A 17909-nucleotide genomic window follows, 5' to 3' on the forward strand; every position below is an offset into this window, starting at 1 on the left:
CTTCGGTATTCCTTCGGTAGCCGCATTAGGCCCCCGAAGTAGGCATTCTATTTTGGCCAACATGCTTTCCTTCGCGTTTTATTTTTTTTTTCATTTCGGTGCTTCCCGCCTCACAAAAGAAAGAAAAATACATTGTTGCGGCGCAGCGAATTGTCGCATGGGGAAATTTCAATTCTTTACTTTTGTGGAAAGTAATGGGTCACAGGCCGCTTCAGTTGCCGAATGTTCTTATCATATTATTGCGATAGCAGTTATATGGATACTCCAGGCGCATTCATGAGATCGCTGTCTTGTTTCGTATAAAGTCTAAGCGCGATAGCGTCGTCTTCGCGCGCCGCATATGTATGTACGAGTGAAAGCGTGGAGAGGGTGAGGCATGGATGAGCCGACGATAGTAGCTCAGTCTTGTGTGCGGAAGAAAGAAAAACGAGGAGGAAGCGCGCCGCTTTCCGTCGTGCGCGATACATCGAGGGCAGTGGAGGGAAGGGGGCGGGCATTAGGATTCTGTGATCTGTGAATCTGTGGTTTTCCTTATATATGTAGTTATACGTATGTTTAAATATATTATTGCGAGGTTTTGTGTATACATGCAGTTAACTTTGTTTCCAGTAGCATTTACCTGCCCTTTATCGAGCTGTATCTTCGCATTCGTATATTCTATTGTATCTTCGCATTTCTAATGTTCAAGGGCGTGTCAAATGAAAGTGAGCCAACTAACGCCGCGCAGTAATGGTTTGGTTCATTATGTGTGAGGCATGCGCGTAGCATAGAGACATCTCTCATTTACAAAAAGGGACACGCAAGTGTGAGGATAAATCGTCTTTAATGCTCTCATACACTGGGTTGAACATGGTTGCGCGATATAATGGGCGCTCCAAAAGTTGAACAGCGTGGTGTCGTGAGGTAAAAACAAATGATTCGCCGTGTGGCTTCCGTGTACATTGAACATTGCATTTCATTGGCCACTGCGAATTGTTGGAGCAAACGGTTCAAAAAAGGACGTGAAAGTTGCAAAGACGATCCAAGATCGGGCCAAAGCCATCGTAATCGCCTCCAACACAATTGCAAATGTTTATGAGCCGATTTGACAAGAATGGAGGATACGCATCCATGAACTGTCGGAGCGTGTGAACATCAGTCGCCGTTCGGTTCACACAATAATCCATGAACATCTCGGTTATCGGCTTTTGTGTGCGCAATGGGTGCCCAAGATTTTAAACCACCGCCAGAAGACGGAGAAGCTCGGCGCTGCCTTGACTTATCTTATGCGGTATCACAATGAGGGTGACGACTTCTTGTCTGCAATCTTGACCAGGGACGATTCATGGTGCCACTACTACGAGATTTAAAAAGCTAGAAACATTCGAATTCACCACCCCAAAGAAAAGAAAGGTCGTCATTTCCGCCGGAAAGGTGTTGTAGACTTTTTTTTCGATCGTCAGGGGCCATTACGGATAGAATTTGCTAAACCTGGAGAGACTATCAATCGTTTCCGATATTGTGAAACGCCGGATCAACTGCGCGTTGCAATCAAGAGCAAACGATGTGGAAAATTGACGAATGGTGTGATCTTGCTGCACGACAATGCCCGTTCCCACGTCGCAGATATGGTTAATACAAAACTGGCAACGTTCAAGTGTGCAACGCGGCAACATGCGCCACACAGCCAAGACCTGTAGCCTTGCGACTTCCACATTCTGGGGCGATTGAAAAAACAGCTCAAGGCAACCAGATTCGCGTCGCACGATCGCGTGGTAAAGTCACTTACAGATGTTTTGAGGGACGCAAAACAAGGATTTTTATGATACGGGAATCACGCGTCTTGTTAGTCGGTGTGACAAATGTATTAATACTCACGGAGACTGCTTTTCAATAAAGTACCACGTTTGTCATATATTCGTATTGGCTAACTTTCATTTGACTCGCCCTCGTATATTTTGCAGAACTGCTTTTTACATGGGCTCTCTGTTGTGACTATAATTTCGGTGCAATTACTTACAATACACGAAAAGCCAACAAACACTGACTCTAAGGACAACATAGTGGAAATTACTTGTACCTAATAAATGAAATAAGGCAACCGTAAGTTAATGGAATTTAAAGTGGATGAAAAAACAACTTGCCGGAGGTGGGAAACGAACCCACGCCCTTCGCATTTCGCGTGCGATGCTCTACCGTGGCGCTGTTTCCCCATCCACTTTCTTGGGTAATTATGTGTCGAAATGCGAAGGCTGTGGGTTCGGTTTCCATCTGCGGCAAGTTGTTTTTTCATCCACTTCAATTTCCATTAACTTATCGTTTCTTTATTTCATTTATTAAGCACAACTAATTTCCCCTATGTTGTCCTTGGTGTTTGTTGGCTTCTCATGATATGACTAATAAAAATCGGGCCCCTCTGCTAACCCCCTTTCTTCTCGTTTATTACATAACGAGGGTCTCGAATCCGGCTACATTGATACCTTCAGGTAGCATATGTGTGTTTATTGACCAGTTGCCTTCACCCAAAAAGATTACGTTCTCGTGACGCCTGCGGCAATAAGGACGTTCCACGTCCGCCGTTGAGGTCTGTGAGTGGTGGCGCTGGCTAACACTCCCAGGGTTCTACTACGGCGCATAATTTTGCGGGTTCAGTTCCCACTTGCGGCAAGTTGTTTCTTCATCCACTTTATTTTCCATTAACTTTTCGTTACTTTATTTCATTTATTAAGCACAAGTAATTTCCCCTATGTTGTCCTTGGTGTCAGTGTTTGTTGGCTTCTAATGATATTAATAAAAATCGGGCCCCTCTGCTAACCCCTTTTCTTCTCGTTTATTACGATACACGAAGGGTGACAGCTGCTCGTGCGCAATACATTGGAACAAATGAAGCCTCATTGAGATTATTCCCTTGCCGTTGGATATGTATAAGAATGTAAACAAGGTTCTTGAATGACAAAGTTTCATTACCATATTTGTCCTCAAGCTGTTCATTTCATGGCCTTTACATTTTTTATATCAGCGGCATGCACTGCTTTACTGGTTTTGAACTGATATAGTTCTATAGTTCGTGCGATATTTTCTTTACTTATTAAATACACAAAAACATGAAAGCATTGATATCAGTTATTTCGGGCACAATGTTTGTGACATACGAGTACATTCTTTAATAAGAAAATGCATATCTTACATCCCTTGACAGTGCGTAGCGTTCATAATCTCGTTTGCAGCATCTTTGGCAATTGCAATGCAGTTATTATTTATGTATTTGATCAGTCGACAAATTCTATAAAAACGAGGCCGAGCTTCAACGCGAGCTACCCTCTAATGAAATATCTAGCTACGCCTCTGCTTGAAAGCAATCGTCTTACGTAAGGGACGGGTGAGCGCACGGATGTATTTCCTTGTTGGGTAGGCATAGAAGTACTTCCACATTAAAAAAATTTTTAATTAGCAGAATTCACTACACGGCCTACAAAACAGAGAACGAATAGACAGTGTAGAAATTATACAACGTGCCGTTGATCCTCCCCTCTGCCTGCTACTTATATGTTTTCCAGGCATTGCAGTAAAATATGCCAGGCGAATAAGTAAAAGTATTTAATTTCAATAATTTTGTTCAATGCATTCCGTATTGCACAAGCAGGAAGAAAAAGCGGAGCTATAACAAGTGCCTGAAGAGTACACGCTTTGAAGCTGTCTATATTCCCTCAAACTATAGGGGCGCTTTATTATACCTATGCTACCTGGAGCTGTACAGTTACTCGGTAGCAGCATTTTTAATTGACGTGCGTGCAGACTTGTGAAGGTCGAAAAAGGCAGTGTCTCAGAAGGTGTAGATGCCACGAGTTAGTGAATATATTTAATGTAGCAACGGTCTCTGCTCATGCAGCATCATTCAGCGAATTACTATAACGAGACAGGACGGTCGCGTTTTCGCAGTAAATTAGCAAAAACTAGGCTCTATGACACATCTCCAGGTTGTTGGTCCTGGTTAGCCGTGGGCATGCCAATTCCGAATAACAGTGTTTTCGTTCGATTATGCTTGAGTGAAGACAGGGCCTGTTGTCCCTCATGTTATCAGCTGAGATTTCCGATTCCATATTTCCATGAGGCTTAATTCTTTCCAAACCACAAATCGATTCACGAGGTAGTACTAAGCAGTCGCGCGACTCTCTATAACCAGCATTCCGAGGCACCAGTCAAGCATACAGGGTGTTTCACGTAATTTGAACCAAGGATAAAATATGTGGTTAAAAGCAACTGAACCAAACCAACGACATATGGTTTGACGAGAAGCGGTGCTCTTTAGGGTATTTCTTGTATTGTGGTTAATTCGGTATTTAAATAGGATAATTATGCAAATGTTTTAATACTTTAGCGCCAAGTGCGTTTCCATACGTCGTAGAGGCCTTTATGAAATGACCGATGCAATGTTTTATTGCAACATACCTGTTTCATGGCGATATATTCCGGCGTTTAGAGAAAGGCCGCCAAATATGAAATAAAACCACGTGACTTCACTCATGCGCTACCAGCTTACCTTTTTTTTTCGAAATGCCAATTTTCGATATCCATTTATTCATCGCGTAATAAGCGGAAGCACTACTAATGGATGGTGATTGATGTATGTGCCACTAACCAGTATTTGCTAGAGAAATCAGTAGGCATGGCTGTTTCGACATTTTACCGTGCTATAGACTTAGCTTTCTTTCGTAAATATTTTCCAAACTATTCATTCATTGCGTGAAAAGGCGCAAGCACTACCTGTACGATGGAAGGATGGAGATTGATGTACTTGCCACGAACCAGCATTTCCTACAGGAATCAGTAGACATGGCTGTTTCCACATCTTACTGGGCTATTGCTTACCTCTTTCTTCCGAAATGACAATTTTCGCAAACCCTTTATTCATCGCATGAATAGGCGCAAACACTTCCAATAGGTCGGAGACTGATTTATATGCAAATAACCAGCATTTGCTAGTGGAATCAGTAGACATGGCTGTTTCGACATTTTACTGTGCTATTGGCTTACCTTTCTTCCGATATGCAAATTTTCGCAAACCATTTATTCATCGCCTGAATATGCGGAAGCCCTACCAGAAGGATGGAGACGTATGTACTTGCCACAAACCAGCATTTCCTAAAGGAATCAGTAGGCATGGCTGATTCCACATCTTACTGGAGTATAGGCTTACCTTTCTTTTTACGAAATGCCAATTTTTGCAAACCATTTATTCATCGCGTGAATGAGCGAAAACACTTCCAATTGGTCGCAGGTTGATCTATGTGCCACTAACCAGCAATTGCTACAGGAATGAGTAGACATGGCTGTTTCGACAATTCACTGAACTATACGCTTACCTTTTTGTTATCCGAAATGCCAATTTTCGCAAACCATTTATTCATCACGTGAAAAGGCGGAAGCACTACCGGTAGGATGGAGACTGACGTACTTCCCACGAACCAGCATTTGCTAGAGGAATCAGTAGACATGGCTGATTCCACATCTTACTGGGCTATAGGCTTACCCTTTTTTACGACATGCAAATTTCCCCAAACCATTTATTTATCACGTGAATAAGCGGAAACACTTCCAATTGGTCGCAGGTTGATGTATGTGCCGCTAACCAGAACTTGCTAGAGCAATGAGTAGACATGGCTGTTTCGACAATTTACTGAACTCTACGCTTACCTTTTTTTCCCGAAATGACAATTTTCGCAAACCATTTATTCATCGCGTGAATAGGCGGAAGCACTACCAGTAGGATGGAGACCGATGTACTTGCCACGAAGCAGCATTTGCTAGAGGAATCAGTAGACATGGCTGACTCCACATCTTACTGGGCTAGAGGCTTACTTTCTTTCCAAAATGGCAATTTTCGCAAACCATTTATTCATCGCGTGAATACGCGGAAACACTTCCAATCGGTCTGAGAATAATGTATGTGCCACTAACCAGTACTTGCTAGAGGAATGATAGAAATGGCTGTTTCGATAATTTAGTGAACTATAGGCTTACCTTTTTTTCCAAAAAGCCAATTTTCGCAAACCATTTCTTCCTCGCCTGAACACGCGGAAACACGTCCAATCGGTCGAAAAATAATGTGTGTGCCACTAACCAGTACTTGGTAGAGGAAGAAGCAGACATGGCTGTTTCGATAATTTACTGAACTATAGGCATATCTTTTTTTTCCGAAATGCCAATTTTCGCAAACCATTTATTCCTCGCGTGAATAAGTGGAAACGCTTCCCATAGCTCGGAGAGTGACGTGTGTGCCACTAAGCAGTACTTGCTCGAGTAATAAGTAGACATGGCTCTTTCGACAGTTTACTGAACTATAGGATTACCTTTTTTTTCCTAGATGACAATTTTCGCAAACCGTTTATTCCTCGCGTGATTAGGTGGAAACGCTTCCACGGAGAGTGATGTGTGTGCCACTAACCAGTGCTTGCTAGAGGAATGAGTAGACATGGCTGTTTCCACAATTTACTCAACTATAGGCTTACCTTTTTTTCCGAAATGACAATTTTCGCAAACCATTTATTCATCGCGTGAATAGGCGGAAACACTTCCAATTGGTCGCAGATTGATGTATGTGCCACTAACCAGCACTTGCTAGAGGAATGAGTAGACATGGGTGTTTCGATAATTTACTGAACTTTACGCTTACCTTTTTTCCCCAAAAGACAATTTTCGCAAACCATTTATTCCCCGCGTGAATAGGCGGAAGCACTACCGGTTGGATGGAGACTGATCTACTTGCCACAAACCAGCATTTGCTAGAGGAGTCAGTAGACATGGCTGATTCCACATCTTACATGGGCTATAGGTTTACTTTTTTTTTCCGAAATGACAATTATCGCGAAGCATTTATTCATTGCGTGAGTACGCGGAAATACTTCCAATCAGTCGGAGAATAATGTGTGTGGCACTAACGAGTACTTGCTAGAGGATGGAGCAGACATGGCTGTTTCGATAATTTACTGAATTATAGGCTGACCTTTTTTTCCAGAATGCCAATATTCGCAAACTATTTATTCCTCGCGTGAATAGGTGGAAGCACTACCGGTAGTATGGAGGCTGATGTACTTGCCACAAACCAGCATTTGCTAGAGGAATAAGTAGACAAGGCTGATTCCACAGCTTACTGGGCTATAGGCCTACCTTTTTTTCCGAAATGCCAATGGTCGCAAACCATTTATTCATCGCGTGAATAGGCGGAAACACTTCCAATTTGTCGCAGATTGATGTATGTCCCGCTAACCAGCACTTGCTAGAGCAATGAGTTGGCATGGCTGTTTCGACAATTTCCTGAACTAAACGCTTACCTTTTTTATTCCGAAATGCCAATTTTCGCGAACCATTTATTCATCGTGTGAATAGGCGGAAGCACTACCAGTAGGATGGAGACTGATGTACTTGCCACGAACCAGCATTTGCTAGAGGAGTCAGTAGACATGGCTGATTCCACATCTTTCATGGGCTATAGGTTTACTTTTTTTTTCCGAAATAACAATTATCGCAAAACATTTATTCATTGCGTGAGTACGCGGAAACACTTCTAATCGGTCGGGGAATAATGTGTGTGGCACTAACCAGTACTTGCTAGAGGAAGTAGCAGACGTGGCTGTTTCGATAATTTACTAAACTAGAGGCTTACCTTTTTTTTCCAAAATGCCAATTTTCGCGAACCATTTATTCCTCGCGTGAATAGCTGGAAACGCTTCCAACCGGTCGGAGAGTGATGTGTGTGCCACTAAGCAGTACTTGCTAGAGGAATAAGTAGACATGGCTGTTTCGACAACTTACGGAACTATTGGCTTACCTTTTTTCCTGAGATGACAATTTTCGCAAAACATTTATTCCTCGCGTGATTAGGTGGACACGCTTCCACGAAGAGTGATGTGTGTGCCACTAACCAGTACTTGCTAGAGGAAGGAGCAGACATGGCTGTTTCTATAATTTATTGAACCTTTTTTTTCCAAAATGACAATTTTCGCAAACCATTTATTCACCGCATGAATAGGCGGGAGCACTATCGGTAGGATGGAGACTGATGTACTTGAGACGAACCAGCATTTGCTAGAGCAATCAGTAGACATGGCTGATTCCACATCTTCCTGGGCTATAGGCTTACCTTCTTTTTCCGAAATTCCAATATTCGCAAACCATTTATTCATCGCGTGAATAGGCGGAAACACTTCCAATTGGTCACAGATTGATGTATGTCCCGCTAACCAGCACTTGCTAGAGCAATGAGTAGACATGCCTGTTTCGACAATTTACTGAACTATCCGCTTACCTTTTCTTCCCGAAATGCCAATTTTCGCAAACCATTTATTGATGGCGTGAATAGGCGGAAGCACTACCAGTAGGATGGAGACTGATGTACTTGCCACGAACTAGCATTTGCTGGAGGAATCAGTAGACATAGCTGATTCCACGTCTTACATGCGCTATAGGTTTACTTTTTTTTCCCGAAATGACAATTATCGCGAAGCATGTATTCATTGCTTCAATACGCGGAAACACTTCCAATCGGTTGGAGAATAATGTGTATGGCACTATCCAGTACTTCCTAGAGGAAGGAGCAGACATGGCTGTTTTTATAATTTACTGAACCTTTTTTTTTCCAAAATGCCAATTTTCGCAAACCATTTATTCCTCGCCTGAATAGGTGGAAACGCTTCCAAAAGGTCGCAGAGTGATGTGTGTGCCACTAAACAGTACTTACTAGAGGAATGAGTAGACATGGCTGTTTCGACAATTTACTGAACTATAGGATTTCCTTTTTTTTTCCGAAATGACAATTTTCGCAAACCATTTATTCATCGCGTGAACAGGCGGGAGCACTAGCAGTAGGGTGGAGACTGATGTACTTGCCACGAACTAGCATTTGCTAGAGGAATCAGTAGACATGGCTGATTCCACATCTTACTGGGCTATGGACGTCAGACTCTGGAGTTTTGCAAGACGCGTAGCGCCACCTGCCGGTGCGAAGAGGCAGTAATTGAGTAGTGCGAAGCCTGACTCCCTTGCTAAGTTGCCTATGCGGCTAGCGACTGCGAAACAACGATTAAACTAGATTTTGGTCCATATGGCGAGCCTTTTGCGCATTTAACACCCAGACAGCGCGCTACGAATTTCTACGCTAGTCGGACGCGCCTCCGAACTGCCATAAAGCGCTTGCTGGCTCATTCGTCAGACTAATAGCGGAAACGACGGCAACCGCGATAGCTCCGCGCGCTACACAGAAACGCCGCAATCGACGCTACTGTTGTGTTGTAAATTGCCATGAACGTGAAGGACGGAATAACAACGTTCAGTTTTACCGATTTCCATCGCGATCGTATGAAGGGGAAAGGTGAAAGCGCTGGATACGGGCCGTTCAACCTGTTGGGTAATCGGATTACTTGCATTCCCCACAACACAGCGGCTAGCATAAGAAAGTGCGACAATTTTGTTCTTTGTAGTTGTGTTGCGTAGGCCTGACGGAGGACCGTGATAACTAAGCGAAAACTCAAGAATCTGCAGCCGCCACTTCGTTAGTAACAGAAAAAACAACGTTGCGAACCATCTTGCTTATGTGCCATCGATATCTCCGCCTTTTAACAGACGTCCATCTCCGCTTGACTCAACAAATGGAACGGAGAGATCTGGCAGGTCAGCTTAACCAAACATTTTGGTTCGTTTATGAATTCGAAATCTTTTTCTAGAGCATCGTTTTATCGCGAGCTCATTTCAACTTACGGTAATTTGTATGTCCTGCGCCAATACAACAAGCACGCTTCGCAATGTGCTGAGCCTGCTCGACTGCGTTTTTCAAATGTGAGCAATAAAGTTGCTTTAGGAGCACTGGATGAGTAATTGCGAAATAACGCACATTTGTAAAGCAAAAAATGTCGCATTTATTTAAATTTATTTGTGCGCGCTTGTTGCTCGAAGCGTCTGCGAAAAGTTCAAATTAAGGTACTGAGCGATGCTGTATAGCTCCTGCGAGAAAGAAAGATGCAGCGCGTAGGCACTGTAGGAAGCTTACTTACGTTATGATCGCACGCTATTTGCTGCCTTGGAAAACGTTTTCTGTTTGCTGCCCTGGAAAAGGCTATGAAAGGATTTACTCTCTGTTAATAATTGCGAGACAAAACATTACGATAAATATACATAAAAATATCGGAGATACTTAATAAATCTTGTGTTCAGGGCATATTCAATATGAAACAATTTGAAATGCTTAGATTTTTATGCTGATATGCCTATAGACAAACCTGATGCTCTCTGTACTTGCAAGTTGCAGCACGCCGAAATAACGCTTGAAACTTTATTTTATATTGTACACGTACTTCGCCCTGCTAAGCTTCCTTTCCGAAGCGTGGATGAGCGGAAGAAGCTTTCCAGGCCCTTGATTTTTAGGAAACCGTGCTTCAACACAAACTAAAGAGAAGGGTCCATTGTGGCCTATGCACCTTCGCTTGCGGACAGCTCTCCTTGCACTACTCAGTTTGCGCCAAGGCTGCGATGGTGGCGCTGGTGACGGGTTTTTCCGCAGCGCCGCCTGGGCAGAGTCTGAGGTCTATAGGCTTACTTTTCTTTTTCCGAAATGCCAATTTTCGCAAACCATTTATTCATCGCCTGATTAGGCGGAAACAATACCAATTGGTCGCAGATTGATGTATGTGCCACTAACCAGCACTTGCTAGAGGAATGAGTAGACATGGGTGTTTCGACAATTTACTGAACTATAGGCTGACCTTTTTGTTCCGAAATGACAATTTTTGCAAACCATTTATTCCTCGCGTGAATAGGTGGAAACGCTTCCAGCAGGTCGGAGAGTGATGTGCGTGCCACTAACCAGTACTTGCTAGAGGAATGAGTAGACATGGCTGTTTCGACAATTTACTGAACCGTAGGCTTACCTTTTTTCCGGAATGACAATTTTCGCAAACCATTTATTCATCGCATGAATACGCGGAAACACTTCCAATCAGTCGGAGAATAGTGTATGTGCCACTAACCAGTACTTGCTACAGGAATGAGTAGAAATGGCTGTTTCGACAATTTACTGAATTATAGGCTTACCTTTTTTTTCCAACACGCGAATTTTTGCAAACCATTTATTCATCGCGAGAATAGGCGGAAACGCTTCCAACAGGTCGGAGAGTGATGTGTGTGCCACTAAGCAGCACTTGCTAGAGGAACGAGTAGACATGGCTGTTTCTACATTTTACAGGGCTATAAAGTTACCTTTCTTCCGATATGCAAATTTTAGCAATCCTTTTATTCATTGTGTGATTTGGCGGAAGCACTTCCGACATGGTGGACACTGATGCATATGCACAAACCATCGTTTTCGAGAGAAGTCTGGAGCAATGGTTGTTTCAACATTTTGCTCGGCTACAGGCTTACCTTTTTTTCTAAAGGAATGCCAGTTTTCGCAATCTATTTATTCTTTACGTGAAAAGGCGGAAACATCTCGAATTGAATGGAAACTGATGTTCTTTTTTTAATTATGAGGTTTTACCTGCCAAAATCACGACGTGATTTCGGAGCGCGCTGTAGTGGGGTACTCTGGAATAATTTGGACCAGCTGGGGTTCTTTAATTGGCACCTAAATATATGTACACGGGTGCTTTCGCCCCCATCGAAATGCGTCCGCCGTCGCCGAGATTTCATCCCGCCACCCAGTCCATAGTAGCCCAACGCCATAGCCACTAAGCAGCGGAGATCGACGTATGTGCTACGAAATTAACCGTGTAAAACCCACCTTACACTATGATCCGATGAGGAGCATGTAATGTGCTGTAAATAAATAAATAAATAAATAAATAAATAAATAAATAAACAAATAATGTGGACTACAGTTAGTTTAGATGCTCAGGTCTGGGCTACGTAAGCGGTGCTAGGAACCGGGGCCCGCAAATTTCGTCTTCCCGCTTTCCTAGCATCCACTGTGTTTGGAACAGTATGCGAAATCCTGAAAACTGAGGCAAACACGCGACAAGCATTTATTTCTGACTGAGAGTTTTGCCAGCCCTCCACAATGTTCTTTTTATTTTTGTACAGTTCCAGAGCAGCGTGCTCCCCGGAAGTAATAATAATAATAATATTTGGGGTTTTACGTGCCAAAACCACTTTCTGATTATGAGGCACGCCGTAGTGGAGGACTCCGGGAATTTTGACCACCTGGGGTTCTTTAACGTGCGCCTAAATCTAAGCACACGGGTGTTTTCGCATTTCGCCCCCATCGAAATGCGGCCGCCGTGGCCGGGATTCGATCCCGCGACCTCGCGCTCAGCAGCCCAACACCATAGCCACTGAGCAACCACGGCGGGTACCCCGGAAGTGGCGATGATGACGAGGATCTCCACACCACGGACTTCGAACGACGTTTCCTCGATGAGGAACAACTTGGTGCACGGACCACCGAGCAGCTGCTGACCCAGGCTGGAGCAGCGTTGCTGGAACGTCAGGGCTCGAACCTGCGTCGTATTGGCCACGTTTATCGTCACGACGAAGTGGCCATTGGCACCACTGCCCACAATTCCGGCAAACGCGTGGTAACGCATGCACTAAAAGAAAAGCAAGACAGGAAACAGCGCTCGCCATAAGGCCAGAAGACGACGACGATGACGACGGGTAACGCTGTTGACGTGCACGGCGACTCCCACGTCGCGTGCCACAAGTGGAACTAACTATAAATGTTGGCATATTTCGGATAGCCTAAGAAAAGTGGGAGGGGGGGGGGGGGGTCATCGAAACAGAACAACGATAGGACGGGGGCTTAACTCGTTATCGAGTTGGTTAAAGAAGAGGACAGACAAGGTGTTAATGGTGGTAGGTGGGTTGCATAGCTTAAAGGGACACTAAAGCGAGACAATAAATCAGTTTAGACTAATGAAGCATTGTTTGAGAACCCTGCAGGCAGTCATTTAAAAAAATAGCTTCATTATTAGATGAGAAAATGAAGGTCCAAGTATCAGTATTTGAATTTCGCGCCGAACCCCCAGTGCCGGTATGTCAACGTGACATTAGGGATCCCAAAGTGTGTTTTCGCATTTGGGCCGCGTTGGCTGAATAAAGGTTCTCGAAACTTGCCATGTTTAATATTTGGTTTCTTTCGAACACAATGTAGTCAATCTGTACCGCTGTATGTAGTTAGTAGGCCCTAGAAGATGCCATCAAAATCCAAGACGTCACAGCCCCCAGGTGCAGGAACTTAAGTAGGCGTCGCCACCCGTATTTCGTTCTTGCGCTTTTTCTGGCTTACCAAACGTCTTATCGTTCTAAGAGTGGTGTTTCTGCTGTTGCAGAACTGTAATTTACTGATGCTGAAGAAATCATGCTTTACTTTAGTGTCCCTTTAAAGAACGCAAAACGACGCGCCGCGCACGAGTGCAAAATTTGCTCAAATGCTCATAGCACGTGTATGCTACTCGCGAACTCAGTTTTATTTTTTTTATAAAATCATCAAGGTGGTTCAGGACCCCTTTGGGCCTGTAATCAAAATGCGCCTTCTCTATACTCCCCATTTGAAATTTTGAAATTCTAATTTGCGCCCATGAAACTCAAGTAGTCGGATTAATAGGCAGGAGCCAAGCGTCAGTTGTGAATAGCTTATGGATCCAATTACTAACAATAGTGCTGGTTATCTTTACTTCGACATTTTATTGTTCTTAGTACCAATGTGCCCTCCATGGCGAGAAACAAAGGTGAATAAATTATGTGTATATTCTTTGATGTAGAACTCTGTGCGGGCCCCATTACAGGCTTAGATGCTCCCCAATATTGTTGGCATCAATGTTGTGGGTGCTTTGAACAGCAAACGCTGTAAGTATTTCAAAACTTGAGCAACCAGCGGCTTCATAAACGGACAGCGAAGCCTAAAGTGGCACGTGACTTCTGCTGCAATAGTCACAATACCTCCTGAAGAAATACCACATGTAGAGTCCATCAAACAGCTCTGGATGAGGCGCCTCTCAACTGGCACCTGCGTATTGATTGTTTAGCCAGAATAAGCACATGTGCCATCGACATTATGTGTAGCTCAGCAATTGCGGCTAAGAGCGAAGAGCTTGTGACTAAAGGTTATGTCGTATGTGCTTCGGTGCTGTTTTATAGTTTGGTCGCGTACTTTTATCGGGTGCTCCACCCTATTTTTCTCTTGGAACGAACAGCTGTGCGCTATTGAGATTTCTTTCTCTCGTGCAGCTACTGCCTCTTGATTGTGCAGTCGACATTCAGAATTTATGAGTCACCGCTAAAGGGTTCTGAAACTGTCTTGATTTTTCTACAAGCGTGATTTTGACGTGTCTATTTGCGATGTACTTCTGATCCCCGGCAGCTCTTGTTCCATTATTAGCGGATGCGATTACCTTTTTTCTGATGATACAAAATTACTTCCGCGTCGTATTTTCCTCGTCACTGCGACATGTGCGCACGTGTAGACTATAAACTAAAAGCTGAGAAGGTTTAGTTATGCTATCGGCAGAGCCTCCTCTTAATTTCTTTTCTGTGTGTGTTCTTTGACACGCCCAGTGAAATGCTTTGCCTCGCGTAAGAATGCCTCGCGCACGAGTTTTGAAGTAAACATGCCGTGAATTAACGCCGTGCGCGTCTATAGTGTCACTTCGTTTTCCTCATTATTAGTGTTATTGTCACATACAAAGAATCCGTTCACTACCTACAAAATAGCACATCCGTACTTGCGTTGCGGTGTAAATGAGTGTTCTTTGAGCATCGAGATTTAACAGAATGTCCCCAATCAACTGGCGAGGGCAACTAACTGAATTCCATTTATGAGCAGACCCAGGTCTCATTTTGACAGAGCAACTGAACAGCGTCTTACCAACACACATCGCAGCAGGTCACAGCACTTCCAAACTGGGTTACGGATGTCCAGATTGAAATAAATGAAAGCGTGTATAACGATTAGGTGGTACTAGAGGCGCGGAACGCGGGTTCGCGTCAACCGCGGCGCAGTTACGCTACGTGGCGGCAAAGTGGACGCTCTACAGTCCAGCGCCAAAGCGCAGCCAGCGTCCCTGGCGGCGGTCGGCGCGCTTTGGCCAGCGCGGGAATAGCGCTGGTCCTATCTGGCTGGCAGATTAAAGTGCGAGAAAGTATATAGGCCGCGATAATGGCCTAGCCGGCCAAGCTACCGGTCGATGAAGCAACGGCGGTTGCGGTGCCGTTCCGATAGCTGAACGCATGAAGTGTTCAGCTATAGTACATGTAAGGACGGTGGTTTCAATCGTGGTGCTTGCATCGCTGAAAAAAAAATCAGAGCAATGGGGAATGCCGAGGCTTGAACTGTGCATCCCAGTGTTAGCGTTCAATGATGCAGGATCCTCAATTCGAACTATCGCCTTTATGGGTAACAGCTAAACGCTACACCCACTCGGCGACCTGAACGGCACAGCAACCGCCGTTGTTTCATCGACCAGTACCTTGGCCAGCTAGGCCGTTATTGCGGCCTACGTTCTCACAATTAAATCTGCCGGCCAGCATGATGCTGCTTAGTGCCACTGAATCGTAAGAAACGCTTGAAATTCATCTTAACCTACGCATCCGTGACACGTCACCCGGTGATGTGGGATGTGTGGAAATTTAGAGGGCACATCGTGGGAGTGGTGAAGATCATTAACACACACCTCATAATCAGATCGTGGTTTAACATCATTATAGTAATATGAACAATAGTAAGATTAATTCCCATCAAAACAGGTTCATCATCATCAACCTTATTTTTTGTCAATTGCAGGACGAAGGACTCTGCCAGCCATTTTCGATTACACCTGTCTTGCACTGATTTCATCACCCGATCTAATTTTTTGCCATCCTCGACTTCATTCCTTTGACACTATTCTGTAACTCCCATGGTCCATTGCTTATCTGCCCTACCCATTAAATGGCCTGCTCAGCTCTATCTTTAGAGCTTAGCTCTTAATGGCCCGTTCCTGCGGCGAGTGGCGGCTGTGGTGGCGGCGTAACCGAGCGCAATGAGTAAAACAGCGAAAGATGAAAGGCGTGAGCCGCGAACGGTGGACACCAATGACCGCGGCGCCTTCAGTGACGTGCGCGCGGGAAACTGGTTTCATGCAGACCCGCACCACCGCTCGATGCATAGTCCTATCTGGTCTCAGCCGGGTACGACTAGTGAGCTGTCGATAGATATTGACCTATCGTCAGCTCGCGCTTGATTGGTTTGTTTAGTTTGGTCTCGTTCGCGCTTGTTTCAATTGTGCGATTGTTTCGTAATCTATTTGTGTGTGTGACGCAAATTGCGCATCACTTTCTGGAAGCCAAGTGGTACCAGCGATTAAACTGGAACTTTCGACGACTGCCGACGGTGCTACATGTCTCTCTCAAATTCTTTGCCTCAATATGTCGCGAAATGAAAACGCGTGCAGAGCTGCGCTCAAATTTCTCATTAGAGAGCATCGGAATTGACGGTGATATTTTTTTCTTTTAATGTCAACTAGAATATCGCTTACCGACGTTTGCTCTCTTCCTGTCTCCTAACGTTAAGCCTAACATTTTTCGTTCTGTGTCCTTGCGCGGTCCTTGACTTGTTCTCGAGCTCCTTCGTTAACCTCGCTATTTCTGCTCCACCAGTTAGCACGCGTAAAATGTAATGATTGTAGACTTTTCTTTTCTTTCAAGCTCCCAACCCATTTTATTTATCTGTAAATTTCCTTCACATTATCAGTGTCCCCTGTGAAACGGACTCCTGCACAGACTCTGGAGGCGGACTCCAACCTGCATTTTCCAGAGAGCTCCGTGGACATGGCTGTTTCAACATTTTACTTGGCTCTATATAGGCTTCCCTTTTTTTTTGGGGGGGGGGGGGAATGCAATTTTTCGCAATCCATTTATTCATAGCGTGAATAGGTAGCAAGGCTTCCAGTAGGATGGAGATTGGTGTGTGCGCCCCAAACAAGCGTGTTCCAGACTGGTTAGTGGAGATCTGCAGCTGCATGCAAGGTGTTTATTCGGGCACACACACCCCGTGGCCTAGGTTGTCTGCTGGGCAAGACAGACGCCAGCACTGACTTAGTGGTCCAATATAGTAGACAACTTTGGTTACTGGGTGAAAAAGGTTAGACACTTGCTCCAATGTTGATGAAGTTCCTAAAGAATGCTAATCAAAATCGAAATGGCTGAGTTCAGTTAAGTAATTAAAAGATGTTCTCGAATGTCGCTGAGTAAATCAGTATTACCAAGTTTTACTAATCTATTTCGCTCGGTAGTGAATATATAAATGAGATTCTGATATTCACTCTAACGAATTATAAAGCCTTCTCTGAAACACCTGGTGCGTTGCCATGCCCAGCCTCGTATGGAGTATGTGCACGGTCTCAGATACTATCTTGTCGCTATTACATTGTGTACGGTTCTTGAAATCTTTGAGAATTTAATAAATCGGCGCCGCCTTTTTTTCCACGCGTGCACGTTCCGTTAATCCTCTTGCTTAGTCTATTTTAGAATCGCCACCGGCGCCTACATTTCGTAACGAATGGCTCACATACCAACGAGCCCTTATCATTATATAGCCTCGTTTTTTTCATATACGACATCGAATTGCTGGGGTGCAGAATGCATTCGTTGGAAGGTATGCAGCTGTTTGAGATAGCTGTTCTGCTAACGCTTGTTACGCGGACTGCGGGAAGGAAGTTCGCAGGCTGCTCCTTGTCAAATGAACTGGCCAAAAATCGTATACCCAGAAGGCAGATGTCCGTCTGTAGAGAGAGAGGGGGATATAAGGAAGGAAGGCATGTTAAACAGTCAAGAGTCTGGTTGGCTACTCTACTCTGGGGGAAGAGACAGAAGGAAGAGAGAAGGTATAGAGACGTCCAACTGTAATTGCAATGTGACGTTAGGGACCAGTGTTATTTGGAACCAACGGATTTATTGATAGCCTAGCAAGT

The 17909-nt window shown here is 44.3% G+C and overlaps 1 protein-coding gene across 1 annotated transcript in view; it reads right to left on the reverse strand.

The window, feature by feature from the left end:
- Positions 1 to 12322: 12322 nt before the first annotated feature.
- Positions 12323 to 17909, reverse strand: part of LOC142584459 (uncharacterized) — a 292894-nt gene continuing 287307 nt past the window's right edge. Inside the window, exon 6 of the mRNA XM_075694601.1 lies at positions 12323 to 12461. The gene's annotated coding sequence lies outside the window, so the exon portion shown is untranslated. The remainder of the gene's footprint in view (positions 12462 to 17909) is intronic.

Source organism: Dermacentor variabilis, chromosome 6 (assembly GCF_050947875.1).
Source record: "Dermacentor variabilis isolate Ectoservices chromosome 6, ASM5094787v1, whole genome shotgun sequence".
In the NCBI taxonomy this organism is placed as follows: Eukaryota; Metazoa; Arthropoda; class Arachnida; order Ixodida; family Ixodidae; genus Dermacentor; species Dermacentor variabilis.